This window comes from Thalassophryne amazonica, chromosome 8 (assembly GCF_902500255.1).
Source record: "Thalassophryne amazonica chromosome 8, fThaAma1.1, whole genome shotgun sequence".
NCBI lineage: Eukaryota > Metazoa > Chordata > Actinopteri > Batrachoidiformes > Batrachoididae > Thalassophryne > Thalassophryne amazonica.
In genome coordinates, this window is record NC_047110.1 from 32,307,268 (window position 1) to 32,326,187 (window position 18,920).

The 18,920-nt window shown below is 40.5% G+C and overlaps 1 protein-coding gene across 1 annotated transcript in view; it reads right to left on the bottom strand.

Annotated features, from left to right (window-relative positions):
- ptpn9a (protein tyrosine phosphatase non-receptor type 9a) overlaps positions 1-18,920 on the bottom strand; it is an 81,698-nt gene that overhangs the window by 55,020 nt on the left and 7,758 nt on the right. The gene's annotated exons all lie outside the window — the stretch shown is intronic.

Consider the following 18,920-nt stretch of genomic DNA (forward strand, 5'->3'; position numbering starts at 1 on the left):
GGCACATCTCACAGACCAACCACAGCTCTCTGGGGATATGTTTTGGAACTTCAGAAAAACCATGAAGTGGTAAACCAATTAAAATGAAATGAAGTGTAACAGGCCATGCAAAAACTGAGCAATATAATTCATTTAAATGTTAAGAGTTTCAAAGGTTGGCAAAGAGAAAAACTTACAGCTATTAATATGCCTGAATGAGCAGGAGGGGTAAAATATTTGGACTGAAGCTGAAAGGATAACAACAAAATATTATACACTCATTCAGTGTTTTTTTTTACTTTTTAAAAAGCGATTACAGTTCCAATTTTTCTTTCCAACATTACACATTTAACTGAGAAACCCAAAATATTATTAGGGAGGGGTGTTATATCAAAAAATTTGGAAATCGATAAATTTTGGGTCATTTGGTTCCAATAACCCCTATGGACAGAGCCAGTGAAGATATCGGGTTCAAAAATCTCCAAAAATATCGACAAAAATGCCATATCTTGAGAACCGCTGCACATAGAGACTTGAAATTTGGCTCCAAATGTTGCTTGACCCCAAGTTTATATTCAACTTCTATAGTAACAATAAGCCTATCTAGTGTTTAAGAGTAATTGACAAAAAACCCTAATTTCAGTACATATGTTACGATCAATTGTAACAAACAAAATCTATGTAGTTTTTATTTCAGGAACATCAGTTGAGTATAATCATCACATGTAAAGAATGACAGGGCCACAATGAACTAATTATAAGCAACAGAGTGGTTTTCTACGTCAACAGCACATATACCATATACGACACACGCGTTACTTGAAATTTTCATACGCTCCGTCCATATGGGTTTTTGGAACCAAATGACCCAAAATTTATCCTGTTATGGTTTATTCCTTGTATATTTCCATATTCTATGCAAACATTTATAGATTTCCAAATTTTTAGAAATAACACCCCTCCCTAATATTATCCTACTGAACTCAACGCTGAAGTTTTAAACACGGCTACAGAACTGGTAAGGTCACTTTTAATAAGACTCGAAGTGTGATTATTTTTTAAATCAATTATGTTCAAAACTATTTAACATATCACTGTGAAACTTTCATGCAAAATGCAAAAATGACAAGTGAAGAAAAATGTATGACTGAAATTTGTCAGTTAGAACAGCCTTTAAAGTAAATTGATGAGATTTCATGAATAAAATTACGATACATCATAAATGGCTCGGTGTAAGAGTGACTAAGATTAGCGCTTGAGGTATAGTCAAGCGGTTAACTTCCTCCCCGGAAGTTAGACTTATTGCAGTTCCTTGACTGGCCACTTGAGGCTGCCTACAAAACACAGCACTTTCCCATAGGACTCCATGTTACAATGGTGAACTTTGGAACAGAAATAAATATATTTACAGCCTGGTACAAAAAACAGTTTTTGTCTGTATAGTTTCCTCCTCCATGACAACAGTACAGGAGGTGAATTTTTTCTATCATCTCCATTTAACTGAGCCCAGTGACTCCTATTCTCATAGCGTCTGACTGTAACTCAGAGTCCGCTGGCAGTGGCCGCTCGCTGTTCTGTTGTTGTAGTCTCTGTAATTTTGGAGTATTTTATTACGAACACCTGGAATAATCTGGATAGCAGGGGTGGTGGCAAAGTGGTTAGTGTGCTCGCTTTCAGTGCAGAAGCCTCTCAGTTCTCCACGTAATGTGGAGTTTTGTCAGGAAGGGCATCTGGTGTAAAACTTGTGCCAAATTAAGGTGGATCTGCTGTGGCGACCCCAAATGAACCCAAGGGAGCAGTCTAATGGCCCAGTCACATGGCGATCCCTGAACCAAGGGAAAAAAGTAAAAAAAGTCACAATTCGTTGAGAAAAGGTGGACGAACGAGCTTTATCACTGAATAGCCTGCGAAGTCACAGTGCAAAAGGGACGAAAGAAGAACTAAAAGAAACAGAAGCTGAAGTTGATCTCGACGGTTTAAACGAAACCTGCAGCCACTGCTGGAGCAGTGTGTGTCTGCATCTCTGAGTTCCAGGACTCGGTGCTGGGACGGAGCTCATAGTGCTGAGTCCTGGAGAAACTGCAAACAGAAGCTGTGGAGATCTGTGTGCACGTCAGTGGGACCACCTGCTTTGGTTCCTCATCCAGAACAAAAGAGGGATCATCATCATCATGCGCGTTACATCTTGCTCCAATAAAAAAAAAAAAAAAAAACGCTGGTGTGCCGTGGTCACTGCTGTGTCACTGTATTATGTTACTAAGCCATATGTATTGATTTATAACAGAAAACTGTCAAAAGGGGGAATAAATAAGTGTATAGATGACTGAATATATCAGAGCAGTAAATTGATCAGTCTATGTGAACACTGACTCACATGTGCGGTTATTTCCACCAGCTGATCTACAACGTGAATTCTGCCTTCCAGAACAGCTCTTTATATAATCCTTTGAATTAGCTACCTGTTGCCACATTTACATAAGGACTGGATTGTCATTCCTACATTGATATTGTTATATTTAATAAAAAATAATAAGCGCACGCAGGAGCTGCTGCCGCTCTGTTCAAGTACCATCAGAATTTAATTACACAACTTTTTTGTTGTTTCAGATTCAGCAGTTGCTTGTGGCAAAATAATTAATTGTAGCCACACAAAAGATCAATTCTGGCCTATATAAGGTGCCTAAGCCCATTGAAGCTGATCCCCCAGAAAAAAAAGAAAAAAAAAAAATCCAAGCAAACAGGCTGAGTTTGCCCTGTAATTTCCGACTGTACTCGAACGCAGCAGCAGCACTCAGAAACGGCTTCTGCACTGTGTGAAAACATTCAGCTGGTCGAACAAAGTCAAACTAAACACTAACGTTACAAAAACTAAGCAAATGATAAAAAAAAAAAAAAAAAAAAAAAAAAAAAAAACGGTCAAGAACGACAGCAAAATGAAATATGGACGAACTGAGGTTTGCGTTGCCCTTCATTCAAATTTTCTGACAGTTTAAAAATCCTGACGAAGCGACCGCTGCAGGAACGAAGCTAAGCGAAGGTTAAACGATGCCAACGAAAGTCCAGAATTCTTGTTTGTCAGGGCTTTGATGCCCTTCGTTACGTGCCATGTGACCGGGCCACAAGGGACTTACTTTACCTGGAATAATCTGTCTTGTTCTGCCGTGAAACATACTAACAGATCATCTAAGACATCCCTGTTGCAATATTCACATTGAGTGAAACTTGCCAGATTTAATGTTGTGTCCTATTTTGTTTGTTATTTTGTTCATTCCTGATTACGGAGGAAATACGCAGCTCTTAACTTTTACTGTCCACACCAAAGTATAATTTGTGTGCGCACTGCAAATTATAAAGAAGACAATGCTCATACGGCCAAGGGTATTGTAGGGCTGCGTTATTTATTTATTTATTTATTTTTATCTAGACGTGCATAAGAATTGGGATGTAGCATTTTCACACTTCTTATAATGAATCTACATTTCCATCCATCCATCCATTTTCTTCCGCTTTATCCGGAGTCGGGTCGCGGGGGCAGCAGCTCAAGCAAAGCCGCCCAGACCTCCCGATCCACACACACCTCCCCCAGCTCCTCCGGGGGAACCCCAAGGCGTTCCCATGCCAGCCGAGAGATGTAATCTTTCCAGCGTGTCCTGGGTCTTCCCCGGGGCCTCCTCCCAATGGGACATGCCCGGAACACCTCTCCAGCGAGGCGTCCAGGGGGCATCCGGAAAAGATGCCCGAGCCACCTCAACTGACTCCTTTCGACGTGGAGGAGCAGCAGCTCGACTCCGAGCTCCTCCCGAGTGACAAGCGGCCAAGAACCTACATTTCTACTTTCAAAATATTGCTCTGGTTTGTGTACATCTTGAAATCTGCCAAATCCAACATGACTGTAAGGATTTTAAAGCAAATGTCTACCTTCAACAACAATTCAAACAAATTTGCTACTGTGCTAAAGACCAAATGAATCCATCTGTAAACTCAACTGAAAAGTTTGTTTTTTTCTTCACAAAATGCTTTAATGGATTCATCATGTCTACATCACTGTATCTGTGAACTCTGCCTGTTCCACTTGCATCTGCATACATACATTTCATTTTGACAAAAATAGTATCACAATGGGAGAGGGCATGGTGTAGTGGTTAAGTGATGAGACTAGAGGATACTTGGTTCAAGTCCCACGCCAGAACAAAAAATATAAAGGACACTTGGGCAGAGTCCTTAATCCCCAGTTGCTCCTGGTGTGCAGTTGAGAGCCTTGCATGGCAGCACCTTGACATCGGTGTGTGTGTATGAGTGAGAGAGAGAGAGAATGGGTGAATGTGAAGCATCACTGTAAAGCAGTTTGAGCTTCCGATTCAGATGGAGAAACATTATACAAATGCAGTCTATTTACTAAGGGTGTAACGGTAAATGTATTTGTATTGAACCGTTTCGGTATGGGACGTTCCGTTCGGTACAGGGCTGTTCACAGGTGAGTTCGCGTTGTGTGCGTTTAAATTCAGTGTTGGCGACTTTCTTGCTAAATCTGGTGACTTCCCAAACTCTCGACGACTTATTTTCTCATAACCGACTAGCAACAAATCTAGGTACTTTTCCTGGCATTACCGGAGACTTTTGTGATGTTTGGTGACTGAAAGTGAAAGTCTCTGTTGTCACCGAGTGGCAGTGGCTCTCCCCCTCCTCCGCTGCCTGCAGCAGCCTGTAAAGCGCTGAGCGCAGGGATATCTCCGCTCAAACCTGACTCGGACTCGCTCAGCCTACTGACCTCGTTTGCTGCACTGTGATTAAATAGTCCCCAGACTTTCAGAAGCCCTGGCCTTGAGAAGTTATTTTATTTTAATAAGTGATGGCCAATTTTAATGGCAAAATAAATAAACAAACCAATATTTTAAAGTGGTTTTACTCACTTTTTTGCCTCTCCCACAATGTTTTTGTTTTCAAAACTTTATTTAAAAAGATATATTAAACATTAAACAAAAAGCTGAGGCCACAATTCACCTTATTCAGCCCCTCCCACTTTTACAACAGAGGCATTTCCGTTTTGTCTTAGGACTTCCTGTGAGCAGTATTTTCAGTACAGAAAAACGGAAGATATTACATGGGTACAACCCCTGGCAAAAATTATGGAATCACCGGCCTCGGAGGATGTTCATTCAGTTGTTTAATTTTGTAGACAAAAAGCAGATCACAGACATGACACAAAACTAAAGTCATTTCAAATGGCAACTTTCTGGCTTTAAGAAACACTATAAGAAATCAGGAAAAAAGATTGTGGCAGTCAGTAACTGTTACTTTTTTTAGACCAAGCAGAGGAAAAAAAATATGGAATCACTCAATTCTGAGGAAAAAATTATGGAATCACCCTGTAAATTTTCATCCCCAAAACTAACACCTGCATCAAATCACATCTGCTCATTGATATTGACCCTATGCCATGACATTGATCCTATGTGTCTTTTTGCAAGGAATGTTTTCACAGTTTTTGCTCTATGGCAAGATGCATTATCATCTTGAAAAATGATATCATCCCCAAACATCCTTTCAATTGTCCAAAATATCAACGTAAACTTGTGCATTTATTGATGATGTAATGACAGCCATCTCCCCAGTGCCTTTACCTGACATGCAGCCCCATATCATCAATGACTGTGGAAATTTACATGTTCTCTTCAGGCAGTCATATTTATAAATCCCATTGGAACGGCACCAAACAAAAGTTCCAGCATCATCACCTTGCCCAATGCAGATTCGAGATTCATCACTGAATATCACTTTCATCCAGTCATCCACAGTCCACGATTGCTTTTCCTTAGCCCATTGTAACCTTGTTTTTTTCTGTTTAGGTGTTAATGATGGCTTTCGTTTAGCTTTTCTGTATGTAAATCCCATTTCCTTTAGGTGGTTTCTTACAGTTCGGTGACAGATGTTGACTCCAGTTTCCTCCCATTCGTTCCTCATTTGTTTTGTTGTGCATTTTTCGATTTTTGACACATATTGCTTTAAGTTTTCTGTCTTGACGCTTTGATGTCTTCCTTGGTCTACCAGTATGTTTGCCTTTAACAACCTTCCCATGTTGTTTGTATTTGGTCCAGAATTTAGACACAGCTGACTGAACAACCAACATCTTTTGGAACATTGCGTGATGATTTACCCTATTTTAAGAGTTTGATAATCCTCTCCTTTGTTTCAATTGACATCTCTCGTGTTGGAGCCATGATTCATGTCAGTCCACTTGGTGCAACAGCTCTCCAAGGTGTGATCACTCCTTTTTAGATGCAGACTAACGAGCAGATCTGATTTGATGCAGGTGTTAGTTTTGGGGATGAAAATTTACAGGGTGATTCCATAATTTATTCCTCAGAATTGAGTGATTCCATATTTTTTTTTCCTCTGCTTGGTCTAAAAAGGTAACCGTTACTGACTGCCACAATCTTTTTTCTTGATTTCTTATAGTGTTTCTTAAAGCCAGAAAGTTGCCATTTGAAATGACTTTAGTTTTGTGTCATGTCTGTGATCTGCTTTTTTTCTACAAAATTAAACAACTGAATGAACATCCTCTGAAGCCGGTGATTCCATAATTTTTGCCAGGGGTTGTATAAACAAAAACCTTTTTGAAAAGCTCAAAGGGATCGACTCTGGATCACCCACGGGTCATAACAGAGTGGAAGATGACATGAAAAAGTGGCCCTCGATTATTTTTAACTACTTTGTGTTATCACTTGGCATGGACGGTTCGGCTATGTGGAACTACAAGCTTTGCACCACACAGCGCCACTGAAGCTCGTATAAAAGCACAATCAAGTTAAAATACTACCCCACAAGTAGTATCACCATAATACCAAGATTACGTAGCATTAATATACGTATGGTGTTATTTCGTGCAGTGCTTGGTTGTATCAAACGCCAGAAAATGCATAAATAAGATAGCAGCTAACGCTACAAACACAACTTACCCCTTTGTCTCACTAGCATCCGCTGTGACTTCTTCAATGGAGCGTTATAGTCCAATCATTTCTCTGGGTAAAGATCCAGTGGTGTGGGGTTTTTTTTCCTCCACAAAATAAAAAGAACAGACACCGGGACGTTTGGGTGGATTTTTCAAATTCAGCGCCTTTGGCGAGCACCGGAGATCCTCGTCTTTCAATGGAGGAGGGAACAAGTTAAATGCTGGTCCACAGCACTCAGATCTCTCCTTTCGATGGTCAAAACATCGTTCTGAAAGCGACAATTTCCTCTTCTTCCAGTTGTTGTGGCACTCAAAAACTGAACAATTAATGCTGCTCATGTTTGGACACTTCTAGCTTTCTGTGTTCCTATGTAGCTAATCATCAGACGCAGTGACAAACCGGAAGTTGTTTGACAATATGGAGCCGCCCACCCTGACATCCTGAATGAATAACATTCACAGTATTATTATAAACAGAAAGAGATATAAAATAAATTGTACAAAAGTAAAGGGATTCTTTAACATTAATTGTCTTGAAAAAAAAAAAAAAAATCCTTATAGAGTGTGACAGTTTTGGACAATTTTTCTGGCAAAAAATATGAAAGTTGAATAAAATTGAACAGGGCTTCATGGTGCAACCGTTGTGCTGCACTTTACTTGTGGAAAGGTTTTGTTAAGAGCTGTTTACTAGGAATATATTTTTTTATAATATTTCATACATTTTTTGTTTATTTTAGAACATTTTATTTAACTTATTACCAGGCAGCACTTATTGCAGCTGCAATTATTTTATTTTCCTGTTTGTATAATGTTACAATAAATTATTGGTTTAAACAACAAGCAAATTTCAGTTTTGCATTTTGTTCCCGAAAATGAACCGACCCGTGACCTCAAAACCGAGGTACGTATCGAACCGTGATTTTTGTGTATCGTTACACCCCTTCTATTTACCATTCACAATTTGATTTAAAAATAAGTGGTATTTCACAGCCATGCGACAGATTGGCAGCCTGTCCAGGGTGTGCCCCACCTCTCACCCTATGATTGCTGGGATAGGCTCCACTTGCACTACGGTCCAGCCTCTCTCAACAAAACCTCAATAAAAGAAGTTGAGTTTCCCTCCTACGATCATTTCTGAAACTCACAAGAATCTGATCATGTCTACAGCAGACATTCATGGGCAAAAGACTGGTTTTGGCTTTTGACCAGTAAAAACAGAAGTGGAGGAAGATGTAACCTTCTTGGTGGAAGTTAACACATTCACCGTGTCCTCTGATGTCACAAAGTGCACCATAAACGCCTTGCATATATTTTTTTTTCCCACTGACAGATTTGGAGATTATGCTTTCAGCAGCATCCGGTCCTCCCTCCTCGTACCCACGCTCAGCATCCAGCAGAGCGCCCAGTGAATCGTCAAAAGGCGACAGAGGAGGCAATGAAAGCTCACACTTAATAGACAGAGATCCGTTTTTGTGGTCAGCGGCGGGGCATGCATAAGAAACAGGAAGTCAGGTTCTGGGAGTCCACCGCTTTTTAGGAATACAAAACGATCCCTGACGAGCACCGAGTCTAGAGACAGGATGCTACTGTCTCTCCTCAGGAAAGCCAGTGCTTTCAGAGAAGAGCCAGCCGGCAGCATAGGCTCGGTAAAAAAAAGAAGAAAAAAGGACGCCTTAACATGCAAGGAATGAAGGACGATCACGCCTGACAAAGCGGAGATTGTTTCCAATCCGATTCACGTGTGGATCAATGTGCAATGTCCCTGTTCTGAAGGCAACAGACATCTAATCTTGGCTACATCATAAAAATCAGATATTAAATTTAGGTGGAAAAAAGACCAATAATGTTTTTCAGCATGTGGCAAACTATATAATTCATGTCATTTCTGTTGGTAATGTGAGCACAGACCAACATTCACAGGGTTCCATGCTTCATTCTTCTTAGCACTTTGTCCGTTGAAACCCACGGCATCGAGTTGCAGGCACTGTCTTCATTCACCAAGTTAAGAGCCAGTCTGTCCAGCAAATATTCATTTAATTGTGTTTTTCTGGATTGTATCACTGTATTACACTGTGTCTGTGTTGTATTTTATTGTTGAACAATTGCAGTGCTCTCAATCCATCCAAAGCGTTAATAAACCTCAATATCCAACCCCGCGTCCGTGTCGTGACACCTGGGTAACGGATCAAGTAGGACAATGTCGGGGTGAAATAGGGTGGGGACCTTGTGTCCCCCCATGGCCACTTCAGTAGCCTTGGTGCTCCTGGAGAGCACCTGCCCTGCATGTTTTACAGCTCTCCTACCTCCACACCCAAGTCACATCAGTCAGATAATCAATCAGCCAGGCAGCATCACGTCATCTTATAAAAACGGGCAGACACAATAAGGTTAAATTTTGTGGACCACATCAATACAAAAAGAAACTTTATTTGATTGTCTAATGTCCCATATATGTGTACCACCTGCAGGATGGTTAGTGGATGCTGGATTGTACTACATTACAGAAGTAAAAGATTGGCACTGATTATCTATACCCACTTATTCCAATTAAGAGTCACCGGGGTGGGGGGTCAGTCCCAGTGGTCATTCGGTAAGAGGTGGGGTACACCCTGGACAGTCTACTGCAGGGCCACATACATACAGGCAAACATATTCACACCTACGGGTCAGTTAAAATGTATCCAAATCACCTAACCTGCGCGTCTTTGGAGTAAATTCATCCAATGCGAATGACAAGACCTGTATTAAAATTCAAAAACATTTCAGAAAAAAAAAAGGAGTTAACATTTACACTGTCATGGTGCCTGACACACACACATTAAAGCTATTGTATCCACAATTTTGTACACAGCAGTAAATGTTATATCCATCCAATATTAATGTGTTTTTCAACCTTTAAACATTATATAATGGCTAGCCATTTGATTGGTAGTTTGTATGTCAGGTGATGTTGACCATTTGTCCCGTTTGTCATCATGCTCCATTTAGCGTGCAATTTTGGTTCCATTTCCGTTTCCATTTCCATTTAGGAGATCCATGAGGAGCTCAACAAATTTCTTTTTCAAATTTTCGCTGGACTGAGAAATGCAGATTACAGTCTGTACATGAAGAAGTCACTGCACGGCATCAGCTTTGGACTACATCGTCATGTTTTTGACCCATCTGAACGCTTTTGCAAGTTGACTGAGAACAATTTTGGTTTGGATTGGATTGCTATTTAAAGTTCATGTTGGATTGTTTGGAACCTCTGGACCTCAAAGGACCAGTGACGCACACCAGAATGTAAGTTCCTTTTCTTTTGTTTATAAATGAAAAAACTATCAAGTTTTTAGCAGTCATACAAAACAAATAATGAATATTTTTTCATTCATTCAACGGAAAAAAATTTCATGAGGTGACAGATGAAATGTTCCATTCATTGCCTGGTTGAAATGGAACATTTCATCTTTCACCTCATGAAATATTCTTTCCATTGAACAAATGAAAAAAAAACATTCATTATTCATATACTAATATATAACATCAAATAAGAAAAATAAATGAATGAAATTTGCATCATATTTAACTAACTTAAATTGTCTAAAGTTGTGGTGCTTATAATACATTAAAAAATACTGTGAAGCTTGAATTATTCATTTTATTTCATTTTGTTTCACATAAGCCCACTGATGTCTGAGAAGGGCCAATCATATGGCGAAAATGGACAATTAGCCCCCCCTTTTGAAATATGAATCACTAACTCCCAGCCAATTATGAACGTGCAAAAAGAATAACTAGATCCATCGCCTGTTTCATTTCCAAAGACCTGCATTCCTACAGCATCGTGGAAAACATCTACATTTATTCATATATTTGCTTTTGTTTACAGTACCTTTTTCCTATATAAAACTACATTATCCTAAACACACTTTGCTGTCATGGCATCATTTGCCACACCACATTTCATAGCCCACTGCAGCGCACTTGGGTAACTCCTGAAATTAGCAGCTCTGTGTACTGAATTGATTGTAGAATCATAAATAAATTTTTGAATCGAAAATCAATTTTGAACCAAACCGTGAATCAGAATCAAATCCTGACATGTTGAAAGATTCACATCCCCCCAGCAGACACATTTGGGATCCACTTTCTTACTTCACTGGCACTAACCAGCGATGCCCCCCGCCCCCACACTAATTACCGGATGGTTTCTCTACCAACTGAGCTGTAGTTGCCCCAAACACAACCCTCTCACCAAATGTGGTGAAAAGTCACTTCACTGATGTTTTAGCATGAACTTTGAGCACAACCTCACAATAAACTGAATAATCCAACAAAGTGGTAGAAGAACTTGGCGACTTCCCCTGCGAGATGTTGTCAACAGCACTGCTACAGAAGTTAAGTTAAAAGTCTAAAACTCAGCATCTTTTCAACTAATACTAGGGGAGCTACGACCACTACCTTTGCCCCCCCCCCCCCCCCAGGACTAAACCAAACCAACTTTTTTAGGTTCCTTAGATGACCCCAAAACACAATCAGGATGTTCCCAAAAATAAAAACTGGCCTCAAGCCAGTTAGCCAAGATGGCTACCAAAATAAGTTTTTTTTCACTAAAACACCTTTAAACAACTTCCTACTATGTATTTTAATGAAAAGGGTCTATTGGACGCCATTTTGAATCTTAAACCCATGAATGAATTTAGTTTAGGCACAAATGCATTTGCTGTGACCTGCAATGGTCTTCCCATTGAATCTCTGTGATATTTAAGTTGTTTATATGTCGTTTAAAGGTGTTCTAGTGAAAAACCCTATTTTGACACCCATCCTGGCTCACTGGCTTGAGGCCATTTTTTTATTTTTGGGAACATCCTGACTGTGTTTTGGGGTCATCTCAGGAGCCTAAAAAAAGTTGGTTTGGTTTAGTCCTGGGGAGGGGGGTGCAAAGGTAGTGGTCGTAGCTCCTCTAGTATAAGACGAGGATGCTGAGGAAGCTGCTCAGCATCCTGGACAACACCTCGCACCCCCTGCATGCCACACTGACGTCCTGTCAGAGCACCTTCAGCCACAGACTGAGACCACTGAAGTGCACCACAGAATACCACAGGAGGTCTTTCCTACCTGTGGCTATCAGACTGTATAACTCCACCCCCTTCTGCAGGATGATTACATAAACAGAGTTGTTCAGTTGCGCAGAGTTATGTGCAATATTGTTGACCATCCTGTGTAAATGTCTTCCAGTCATTTTGCATAAATCTGTTGTACTTATTGTACTGCGGCAAAATCATTTCCTTCAGGATAAATAAAGTTGATCTTATGTCAGTTTCTTCCCCTAATGTTCCACAGTTGGGTGCTCACAACACTGCTGATTTTTGGAGTTGTGGATGATAGCAGCTGAACTCAGAATGAGATCTTCTGGCCTCTCAGCATTTCAGCAGGTCAGCTGAGTTGATCTAACTTTGACTGACGTCATCACCTTACAAGCCAAGACCAATAGGAAAAGACAGAAACAGGTTTTGTATTTGCACAATGCGGAGCGCCACAGAAAACACATTTGGAGAAACATTTTAATCAATAGATTTTGTGGAAATCATAAGGTAGATTTTGTGTCGGTATATATCTTTTTGAGCGTCACAAAAGTTTCTGACAAAGTCTGTACCCAACATTGTCAATATGAAACTGTTTATAGACAACTGTAAAACGGCCATCGTTTCATATAATGCAGGAAATCCATTTCTATTCACCAAAGCAGAGTTCCCCTCAGATGGTCATGAGATATTTCGGATTTTAATGATCTGACAGCTGCTCTTTCTCTCTTAGCCTTTTAAGGTGAGCTTGCCAGCTCCAGCAGTGACCCTTCTTTCCTTGCAAAACCAATCTTGTTTGCTTTTTCTGCACATGAAGCCATATCCGCAGGAGGGGAATTGGAGGATGGACAAGTTTACTTTCACGATAGGACACCGGTCTGCAGTGGAAAAGTCATTGTGGAGGAGTAACTTCTTCAACTCCTGCAGGACACAAATATTTAACTAATTCCAATTCTGATACAGAATGACAGATTGTGTTTTTCTTAAATGTTTATTTGAAAACTTAACAGTATCTTATACCATACAAAATTAAATGTAAATTGTTTTTTGCAAAATATTTTAGAATTCTATTTTTTACTATCTTACCAGTTTTTTGTTTGTTTGTTTTTTGCAGTTTCAGGTGTGATTCTTTTGAAATAATTGCCAAAATGACAAGGTAGCTTTTGAAATTTTGGCTATGAAATTATGACTATGATGAAATACAGGGTCAATGTAGCAAAGAAAACCTTTTAACATCACTTAGTACAAGTCAAAAATAATAATAAAAAATAAAAAAAAATCACCTCAAAATGGAGAAGAAATGTTGCATAAAGCAGGATGACACCATTACAAATCCTTTTAGCCTTGAAAGCAGCAACAAGAAGCAACGAGCACAGTGCTCTAGCACTGAAAGTAACAGACAGTTATTCACCAGCATTGCTGGTTTTTGATGTATAATTTGTTGAGATATGAATTTGAAGCTTTTCTGTGCATCTAACTTCAGATACTAACTTCCCACTTGTGGCACCAACTTGTGACTGACCACTATGAAATTTGGCAGGCAGCTTTTTGCCCATTTTTCTGTGGCATTAAACCATGTTTCATATTTATTGGACTTAATCATCTTAACGTAAACACGAGTGTCCATTAAACAAAAGTGTAAGTTGTGGTAGCAACGCAGACCGCCTCCCAAGCCCCTGCAAGGCCCATGCAACTCCCTACATTCCAAATGGATGTGGGCCTGACCAACAGAGCCACATGGGAAATGGCGCCATCACTCCAAGTTTAACATCAAGAGGACAAATGTCAACCAAGTTGTCCTTTCTTTTTCAGCCCATCCACTGAATAACAGCTGTGACTCCCATCATGTCTAGCATCCTGTGGAGGGTTCTTCTCTCTGCCGCTCTTGTGAGACGCTCCAGTTCAGTGCCAACAACACAGACCGCCTTCCTCACAAGCCTGTCCACTGATCCAGTGTCACTCTTCTTTGTGCCGTCTCGCCCACACAAAGCAACATAAAAGAGGAGTGTCATTCGAGTGCAATATGCATAATGAGGCATGCCCATTTTACAGTCATCACAAAATTATCAGATTCAACACAGATGTGATCTACACTTACAAAGTGAACTTAATGTAATTCAGTGCATGTATTTTAAGTCCATTTTTGCTATTTTTCCATTTGTGGCATCCTGAGTAAATGGACTGCATTTATACAGCGCTTTTCCATCTGCATCAGACGCTCAAACCGCTTCACAATAATGCCTCACATTCACCCCAGTGTCAGGCTGCTGCCATACAAGGCGCTCACTACACACCGGAAGGAACTAGGGGATTAAGCACCGTGCCCAAGGGCCCTTAGTGATTTTCTGGTCAGGTTGGGATTTGAACAGAGGATCCTCTGGTCTCAAGCCCAATGCTTTAACCAATGCTTTAACCACCATCACCTCCCCGAGTGACCTACGTCTCCCAAATCTGGCAGACAGCCTTTGCTCATTGCTATGCATCATTGTACAAAGTTTCATGTTTATTTCATGTAATGTTAGAAAGAAATGTCAGATTTTCTGTTTTGACTGAACTGACACTTGCAAAGACTGGTGTCAGCTGAAGTGACGGCCTGGGATGAAATCAATTTTAAAGGGTTTTACATATTTTGCAATACTGCATAAAAAAAATATGGAAAAACAGAAATGGATGTGGCCCATATCAGAAGTATTTGTCACACTCCACAGAATCTGTGGATGTATAAATTTTGATTTTGTGATGTACTGGGTTGGAATTGTGGTGAAAAAGTAAAAAAAAAAATGCATTTTTATTCATTATAGGGCCACCTGGAGGGGGGAAAAAAGCAATTTTTTTCTATAGCCCTACCTTGTGCAGGTCTGTATCAGCCTTCAAAAAAAAATGTAACTTGATAGGTTGAATGGTGTGAGCCACGCCCACTTCTCAAATTACAAAGGCAATAAGCCACGCCCCTTTAAACAATCATAGTGTACTTATGTATTTCAAGTAAGAACTGTCCCAAGATTATCCATGTCAAATTTGGCACAATTATGATTAGCCAATTTTGAGCTATAAACTGTAGAGAAAGATGCCACACCCCAGAGTACAACTAAATCTGTTTTAATCAGGGTCCCCCCTCTGTACTATTCTGCATCAGCCACATGAGTTTTGTGCAGATCGGAGTTAACGTTACCCCGCCGGGCTTGGACCCCTAATAAATTTTTCTTACTTTGACCATTTTCTAAGCTGTACAAATTTATGCAATAAACCACAGTAGGTACTTTTTATACTTGTCCCACAGTCTGCAGCACTGAAAAACATGTAAATACATATACCAGCGCTGGACTTGGCGGCGCCCAGAACCCAGCGATCAGTAGCAAGGCTTCACAAACAACTTGCCTTTATGTTGTGGTCATTTTGCATGTTCAAATAAAGCCTCGGTCCCACCAAATAATAAAGCCATGAATAATGAGCCACACATGGGTGTGTCAGCGATTATTTAAAGAATGATCCATGTTTTAAGCCGTCACGTATCTGCTACTAAGGCCCCTCTATGTACCTCACATGTGCCACGTATCAGCCTCTAATGAGCCACGACTGGCCTGTCATTTGAGCCCCGTCCAGCCTGGAATGGCTCGTGTTGCCGCATATGATCCACGTCAAGCCACATATGATACATGCAGCGCCATGTTCCAGCGCCAGCTGGAACCAAACCACAGGTTCCTGGACAGTCACCTCTGCGCTTCTTCTCGCTGGCTTTATTTCTTCCATGGCTTACAGTCATTTTGACACCGTGATCCAACTTTTAACTTTATGTTTGTCCGTTAATGTCTGCAAAATTGCTCTTTTGTGCGCTGGCGTTCTTCGTTCCTGGACAGTTGCCTCTATGCTTCTTCCACGGCTTACAGTCATTTTGTCACCGGTGATCAAACTTTTAACTTTGTGTTCATTCTTTATTGTCTGCAAAATCGTGCCTTTGCGCGCTCACGTTCTGCGTAAATGCTCGTCTTCATTTTGACACCAGTGATTGCGCCAGCGCGCACACAGCCGAGTTCATCTGATCCATTATAATAAGGTGTTCAATCTATTATAAACATACTTTTACAGCTGCTTATAAAGAATGAATGAACATGCAGCTGTTTTACCAAGCTATTACAATATAAACATTACAAATAATTACCTTTTAGGCTGTTCCATATATGTTCACCTCAGTGCATGAGACAGAGGCAGGAAAAAAGCTCCAAATGTCCTCTGTGATTCCAGAAGCAAAAGATGTTTTCAACATCCAAATTGACAGAAAATGATGAATACGCTACAAAATAATTATTTTATATACAGTGCCCACCACACAAAAGCGGGTGGGATTGTAGTGCGCAAGAGGGTTGAGCCAAAATAGCCTGTCCTGTCCTCAGCCACCAGGTGCTCGGATAATGGACTTTGAACAGCCTCGTCCTCACTACAAACACGCCTCTAAAATCCTTGTTTGTCCTCGTAGTAACTTGTACACAAACTGCCCCACGCTGTTGCTAAATTTTGAATTTCTTGAAATTAGCGTCACACTCAGATGAGCCTCATTAGCTGAATATTCTGCCTCTAAGAGCCTGTATTCTCCCATGAATGTTGAATAACTGGACTTGGTGGGAACAGGGCTTAAGTCAACATGAACTATGAGGTTCACTTGTCTGGTACTCACCCATATCTATCCGAACCAATAATTTGCAGTGCTGAAAATGCAGTAGTTTTTACATATTTACTTGCGGAACCACTGACTCACTCCATTAATCACATGATTGTCCAGCTAACAGGCCTGTAAAATGAAAATTGTGAAATCCGAGGAAAATTTGCGGGGGGGGGGGGGGTGCAGCGTTCAGGAGGTGGGGTCTAGGGCCCTGTGGGGCCCCAGAATTAAATTTTTATCTAATGATACTTTTTCAGCTTCTCCTGGAAGAAGAAATCTCAAAATTAGTGCATATTGTATATTTAAACGATCCTACATTCAACCTTTTATTTGACCTGTCGATGATGTTGAAATAACGGAATATGACGTGGAAGTAGGACCTGGAAATTATGCATCAACTCAGAACAAAAACTACATGAAATTTATGAAGACTGAAAAGACTGTTACAGCATTTCAAAAACCAGAGCTAAAGCTTGTAGAATATTTGGAAAATCATGGTAAAATATTAATAACATATCTTATAGTAAAAAGTCACTTATATTCTTGTGTAAATTCATGCAGCCTAAATCCATCCAAAGCCACAATGTCTTTTTTTACAATGAAAGAAAGTCAAGATTAGTGGAAAAAATAAATAAATAAATCACAATCTTGTCTAAAATCCTGTTTGAACAGCAGAATGTTTATTTTCCAGGGAGAGAAAAATTCTTACTGTGTTTCCTGAGGGTACAGTTCACTTTTTCCGTTTCTTTTATCTTTCAGGTGTGTTGATGAAGTCAGCGATGATTCCACGGATTCAGACTTTTTCAAACAGTCTTTCTCGCCATCTTCTCTCTGTGCGACGTCGCTCCGTGACACAGACATGCTGCACAATTCCTCTTTTAAAAACTTGAAAGCTCTAAAAGTTTGGGCTGTCCACATGCTAAGTTTAGCTTAAGCGCCGCACAGGAGCCACACAGCGTCGCCGCAGCAACCAACCAGTCCTGCTTTACGACAGCTGTTGTAACAGCTATGCTTTGAGTGCCATTTTTCCTCCGCGAAACTCCGCGGATCTGAGGAAACTGATTTGTATCTGTAACACACAGCTCAGTGTCCGCGGACTTATAAAACTTACACGATGTCGTAAAAGAAGACGCTTTGCGATAAGCATTTTAAAAACTCTGATGTTCACGATTAAAGAGTACATCACTAACACCCCCCCCCCCCCCCCCATGATGAAATCCGCGGAATCTTGTGGATCCGCGGAGTTTTCACAGCCCTGAGCTAATCACATTATTTAGCTCAAATATATTTGGCATTTTTTTGTTCATAAAACATGACGCTTAGCCCCTGTTTAAGGAGGCTTTTGATTTTGCACTCTTTTTTTTTCAATTTAAGAGCAAGTTAAAAATAAAATATTAGACATTGTCTTAGGGTGATCTTGAACCAAGAACCTTCTGCTCTGGAAAACTGCTTGGTGACCACGCTACCATTCTTTAGCAATACTACTCTCCATAACTTCATTCCAAAGCTCAATGACACCATACCTGAAGAAGAGAAATAAAATGGTTTGGCCCTGCCTAGGTGGTAGGGTTCTCTTTGGGGTTCATTATACAATCTGTATGATAGGTGGCACTTGCTGGTATTTTAAAGTATGCAAAGTATTTTATTTTTCTGTGTAATATTGTGCATTTGTTTTGTTGTTGTTGATGTTATGCATGTTCTTTAGAACAATGTCGGCCCCCATATGACAATGGGCCACTGGTCTCTGGCCCGGGCAAACCTGTTTTAATCTGCCCCTCGTTCGAGTAACTGATTGGATCTAATTGTTTCTACACTTTATTTACAGGTGGGATGCATCTTGCATTCATGAGCTGCAGGGTGTAACATTTGGCGCCACTAAGACCTCGCGCCAGAAGTCGATTTGATTCTAGATGCCAGGTGAATCTATTTAGAAATAAAGGCCGCTACTGTCAAGCGGCTTCACGGCAGTTTAGCAAGTTCCATTTGGCACTAGACAAAACCAAAACAGGAAGTCAATAATGTCATTCTCCCTGTTCTCCACTTTCTTGCACTCTAGTGCTTCCTGGGAGTAGATGCAGCACACACACACACACACGAGTCCCCTGGGTGTAGTGGAAATGCTTTTAACAGCTGCCTTTAGATGTAAGTTCCACGACTATTGAGAGAGAGAAAGAGACATGCAGTACACACGAATACCCCACATAAGGCGAGGGATGTAAGAAGGGCATCCGGTACCCCAGCAGGGGCCCTGGCTCACACAGGAAATTGAGGA